This window comes from Bactrocera tryoni, chromosome 3 (genome assembly GCF_016617805.1).
Source record: "Bactrocera tryoni isolate S06 chromosome 3, CSIRO_BtryS06_freeze2, whole genome shotgun sequence".
Lineage (NCBI taxonomy): Eukaryota > Metazoa > Arthropoda > Insecta > Diptera > Tephritidae > Bactrocera > Bactrocera tryoni.
Genome location: NC_052501.1, coordinates 19,682,187 through 19,688,648, shown reverse-complemented (window position 1 = coordinate 19,688,648; position 6,462 = coordinate 19,682,187).

Below are 6,462 nucleotides of genomic sequence, written 5' to 3'. Positions count from 1 at the left end.
GCAAAGCCAATTGTCGGAAATATCGGCAAAATATTATATATCGTCGCATCTGACCGACATGTAAGCGCAGTTTCTATTGCCTAAGAGTTAATCATTGCAGAAAACCCCATTTAAAACCATTAAAATAAAGCTGAGTACAAAAAGAAGCTCGATGTATGGATGACACAAGAGTTAAGGCAAAAAAAAACGCATTATCCGTATTTCTATCTGCGCATTGATTTCGCATCGTAACAGAATCGACCCTGACACTGATGGCACAGTCAAACGAAAACAGTTGTGCTCGAATCAGTGGGCAAGCCAGGATTGACGGTCAGGAATCAGACACAGATCTAATGAGCTGTTTTACTATGGCTTTCGATCCTGTCCGCTCAATAATTGGACCGTTTGTGAGAAAGCAATCGCCAAGAAGTGGCCAGCTTTGGCAAATAGGGGAGGAATGGTGTTACGACAGGCCATCCTGTCGATAGTGACTCACCAGTAGCTTCGGGAGCTTGTTTGGGAAAATTTTATGCAGCTTGTAAGCTCAGGAGAAGCTTGTTAGAATCGACTATTTTCCAGTAGTTTGTCATTATGGAATACTCTTGCAACCAGTTGCTACAGAGTATTATAGTTTTTTTCACCTAACGCTTATAGGTATCATCTAAAACTAATCGAGATAGATATAGGGTTATATATGTACATATATTTAAATGATCAGAGTGACGAGAAAAATTAAAATCCGGTTGACTATCTGTCTGTCCGTCCGTCCATGCAAGCTGTAACTTGAGTAAAAATTGAAATATCCCGATGAAACTTGGTATGCAGGTTTCTTAGTACAAAAAAGATGGAGTTCCTAGACGGGCACCTGGGGGGAAAACATTTTGAAAAAGTGGGCGTGGCCCCGCTCCTTAATATATATATGTTTAATGTGCATAACTCTATAATATAAAATGGATACAATTCGGCGAAAACTTGACGTAGCTCCCATATAACCATTACCACCATTTTCGAACGTCCGGCTGATTTTGTATAATGACTACGTATAATGATTTTGTTTTTTCTAAAAAATCTTATGCCGAATATATTTGTAGGTCAGTGTGTGAGTTATATATGGTCTATGCATATATAAAATTGCTTAGATTCTGATCCTTAGGTTGAAGTTATGCATCGTAAGGTATTTCCCTGGCTTTGATTCCTGCAAAATGTTCGGTTGCACTCGAACTTAGCCCTTTCTTACTTGTTTTAATTTTTTTACTTGTAAAATAATAATAATTAATTAATTAATCCTCCTAATTTATTAGTCAATTCTCTTTTTAAAAATGATTATTAGTCCCACTACTTCTGCTCTGTCTCAGTTTACAAACACTTTGTTTGAATAATACCGACGGTTTGGGTGGATGAAAGTGAAACGGCGTATCACAAATTTTTTTCACCTCGCTGTAGATAAAATCTTCCTGATTATTGAGAAGGCATGTTCGATAGCATACAATATACAGTTTCAATGAAATAACTAGTCGCTTGAAATGCTATATCTCAGGCTCGAATATCAACATGGCTACTAGTTACAATTATCATTTTGCACTGTCTGCCAATCAAATGCCAGCAGCGCTAGTTGCGTGAGAAATGTGCATGCGCATGCGCAGACCATGCAAAATGCATATCAATTCAAAATTGCCAACGCGAAAGCCATTGAACTGTGTCGCACGCATTATTTCGATCATAAATTGATATGTTAATTGAAAATCTGCGCAAAATTGATTTTTAGTGAAATTTAACAAATTCGCTTGCAACAATCAGTACACCAAAAGTTGAGTTAAGCTAACAAAATGCGCGATTATTATTACTACTTTTTTCATTGATGTAATCTACTGTTATATGCATCTAGCTATGTGTATGTGTGTGCTTTGCTGTTGTATTAAAGATACTCAGGCATAACAGCGCATTGCATGATTGCGAATTTTGAGGAAAATTTCACAAATCGGTTAACATTAAAGGCTAAATTATATTTATTTTATTGCCAAATTTTATTCGAATGTTTCCCATCTTTTGTTTGCGTTTGCGTTCAAACCAAAAAATTACAGACAATAACAATAAAAATGGAAAGTGTGTAACACTGCAATGCGGGTTATAATATTATATCTCTTGTTGCACACATACACACATGTGCCGACCACGCATATGTGTGTATGTGTGTGTGCTTATGGACACTTTGCATAACAATGACCATTTGTGGCTTCCAACTACACAAAAGCGGTTGCGCGCACAGCTGTTGTATCTTTTGGCGCCCTCTGTTGTTGTCGCTGTTGTTGTAATTTTGTTTTCGGCGCTGCTGTCACAATTCCATCTCCATTTCCATCTGCATTACTCCATCGTTGAAGTTCAAAGCTGTGCTTTGTTGTTGTTGTTATAAGCTTTTGTTGTTGTTGTTGTTATTACAAGTTATTGTTGTTTTTGTTGTTGCTGGCATACTCGTTTGCCTCAGCTGCACAGCGTGCAAAGATTTAATGCCGGAACTAATACTTGTAAATTCATACTCATGCGCTCAAGCTTACATATCAACATAACTCTACATAACGGTATATTATGCGCAAGCAATATGTCCATCCAAAAGACATGCAGTGTGCTATTGCGTGGACTCTGCGCTTCATACTGTGACGCTTAGATAATTAAAAATTGCCAGGAGCCTTATAAACCATGCTGAGCCCGAAAAAGTAAAGGTGTTTAATTTCAATTTCATATTTTTTGTAAAGAAGACTCTAATTAGTTTCTCAATACAATATGGCAACCATTGTAAGTAAGGCTCATTATATTTGCTATCGGTTGTTGTTTTGTTAAGTAAAATGTCGCAGTAAATTAAAAGCGCAATTAGATGATATACATACATATATTGTTCTTCTTCAATGATGACCATCGATTTAAGTTCTCGCCCGTCGATTTTGATGAGCTCAATTTTTTGGCACTCCGAAAAAAGAAAATACCATGGTGGCTAATAGGACACACGTCCGGAATCTCGTATTAAAAAACCGCCGACTAAAAGCGGTAGTTAAGACAGTGAACCTCTTAAGAACCACTCTAGTTATATCCCATATAAGGGATTTGTCATTAGAAAGCTGAGATCGCCGCGACCGAAACACCCTCTACTTCATTTCGCGATGATGGAATTCATCGACACTGAAAACCATGGATCAGTTGCGTTAGTGAACTTTAAATGGGAAACCTGTTCCAAAGAATGTGAAAATTGTGGGCGACCTACGTCCGGACGACTATCACCATCAACTGATGATCAGCCCGTCAATAAAAAAATTTAAATTGGTGCTTGAGAATCGACGAACAGTCGGTTAACAGAGATCATACTGGCATCGTTGTAATATCGGAAGGATCAGTGAAAACCAATTTGAAAGATCATTTGGTCCTAAAAAAAGTGAGAGCACAATAGGTTCCAAAATTACTAGATTTTTTTTAAAAACAGTGGCACGTTTGTGAATCATTGCTTTCCGACTACCAAGATGTCATAAAAGCGATTATTATACCCGTGACAGAGATGTAGTAACAATACCATACAAAATGCTTTCGAAAGTAAACAGGACTTAAAAAAAAAGAACAGAACAAATAGTTTTTTCGGCAAAATCAATTTATTTTATTCAAAAAGTCCTGTTTACTCTGGAATGCACCTTGTACAATTTGAAGAATAAGTTACGAATTTTAAAAATATGAACAAAGTTTTACCATGTTTAAATCAGAGTAATATGCGAACTAGTCCTGCAGTTCTGGACTTATCGATCTGGTATTTTACAAACGTCTAGTATTTCGGAAGGATATGCTCATTTGTCAAAATCCGATATCAGGCCCCCATAACATATAACTGTCGTACAAACTGAACGATTGAAACTAAGTAAGTGCTTGGGTGTAAAGCTTTTTCATTTGGCGAGATATCTTCATGAAATTAAGCAAGAAATGAATCTAAGGCACTCCTTAGCCGAATCTCCGAATAAATGGTTCAGATCGGATTGCTATAATTAGAGATGGAAATCAAGTGCTTTGTTAGGACAAGAATCTTCATAAAACTTGAAATGAGCCATTGCCCAAAGAATTGTTATAATCTCCGAAAAGAGTGTTCATATCGAGTCACTATAGCATATAACTGACACACAAACCGAACATACAAGTTCTTGTAAGGAATCGTTTGTATTTGTGAAGGATATTATTGATAATGTTTAACGCAACAGAAGTTGAGTTTTTTTTTGTTTCTCTCAAATTGAGTTCAAAACATAATAAAAAGAAGCTTAATCATCTAAAATTTGTTTTCGGCATGAAATAGCGAAGCATTTTCCAAATTTAAATATTTATATATCAAAACGCTGTTGCAACACTAGTTAAGCCTATTACGTGTAAACACCTACTTCGAAAAAGAAGAGTTAAACCCAATTTGGTTTCGATTTTTTTAATTCCATCCACTTTTAAGCAACTTTTATCACCGCTAATTTATTCAAATTAGATTTAACTAAATACTTTTCAATCTCTGCTTTTACGCACTGCCTTTTACTGTCTCGTAGTCGATGATGTCAGCGCACAATTTCTCCACCTACGCCGAAACCAGGCTTAAGTTGAAAAGAAATTTACATTTCAGCTGATTTTTTTAGCTTTAATTGGTTTATTTATTGCTCCGCAGACATTTTCGTTAATTTTTTATCATTTCCTTTTAATGCCTTTCGAATTTGAGCATTTGGCGGCGCTAATTTACATAAAGTTCGCGATTTATTTGGCTATTCGCTTTTTATGTTGTGAGCAAATTACATAATTATATAATAAAAATGCATATGAAGTAAATTAAATCGAATGATAATGCGCTGGTTACGATGCTTATGAATATTTGATTTTTTCTTGTTTAATGTAGGGCAATCGAGTGGTTTGTGTGTCGGAAGATTTCTCCTTTTCGCATTTTTCGAAAGTCACGAATAAAGCGTTGCCTTGTGGATGACCTTCAAAGATGTTTTGTAGATATATAATGTGTGCATTTAATATATGTAATAATAACAAATATAAATGCAAACAAATATATAAATACATTATCGATTTTACTTTGGAAAAAATCAAAATTCTTATAAGAGCTGAAAACATTTTTTTTTTTGGCGCGAATTGGGTCGTGATTGCTGTTCTCTGTGGATCTTCAGCAAGGAATTTGTAAATATACTTCTATGGAAAAAAATCTTATTAATGTTTAGTAGAAAATCGTTTTATTATATACTATAGAAATATTTAAGGGTGCTCTTTTCGAGGTATGCAATTTTTTAATAAAGCACAGAATTGATAAAATGGCCATATTGGCTTCGTCAAAGGGTTAGGAGGCCGAAAAAAACGAATTTTCCAGTATTTTTTCTGAGAATACTTTTAATTTTATTGACCCAAAAATTTGTACACGTATTATGATATATTTTAAGTGTGTTTTAAGACTAAGTATTAGTAAAAATATTTATTTCGAAAGGAACTACAGCTGATCTCTGGGAGCTCCTCTTAAAAAAACGTTTTGCGGTGACCACTATCTCTCTATACTGGATCCTCTGAAATTAAAAAGCCAACCAGATTTTGTTAAAGTAATGTTAAATCTAGTAACTAATCAAAGAAATAAGCAAAATACATTTTTTTTTGACAAAATGGCGGTTTCTCAAAACCAAATATTGCTTTTTCGAACAAAATTACGGCCTTAAAATGTTATAAAAAATATATTTATTGATTAAGAAAATTTTATATGAATTACTAAAAAATATATTTCGTTTTAAATTTGAGACTACTCGATTTAGCAGTTTTCGGATAATGTTGGTCACCGACTTTGAAACACCATTTTGAGAAAAACGCGTTTGAAGTATGACCTTGTACTTCCAAGCACTTTGAAACGCCTTTTCAGAATTGCATGTAACTTCGAAAATATTCACCGGAACTATATGAAATTGTGTGTATTCTTAAATGTATATATATTAGGAAAATAAAATAAAAAAAATATATATTTTGAAGATTCGTGCTGTAGATATCCCCTTAATTCGGAAATTAGTGTTGAACAGAGTTTTAGAAAAATGCTGCTTCTTATAAAGACGTTAGTCTAAGCCCGTCTTTCAAACTATCTCACCTTAGCTCAACGATAAACCGCACACTGTTAGCTTTTTGCCGGTCAAACACCGCTGGAATGTAAGCTCAAACCATTAACTTGACTTACTTCTACCTATTTCTTGATATGAAACCTTCACCAAAATGCTATACGAAAAAAATGTTGGATTTACACAATACATTGCACGATCCTTAAGTAATATTTTACTGCTTAGACAATGAAATTAATGCGGGGGAAGAAACATTTGTGAACCTCTGACGATAAGATTGGCTTCTTGTTTAGTTAAAAAAAAAAATATGGACCAATACAATCAGAGAGTTCCACTTCTTTTGCAAGAACTAATTCGACGAACCAAATTTTGGAGTACTTTTTCACTAAATCAA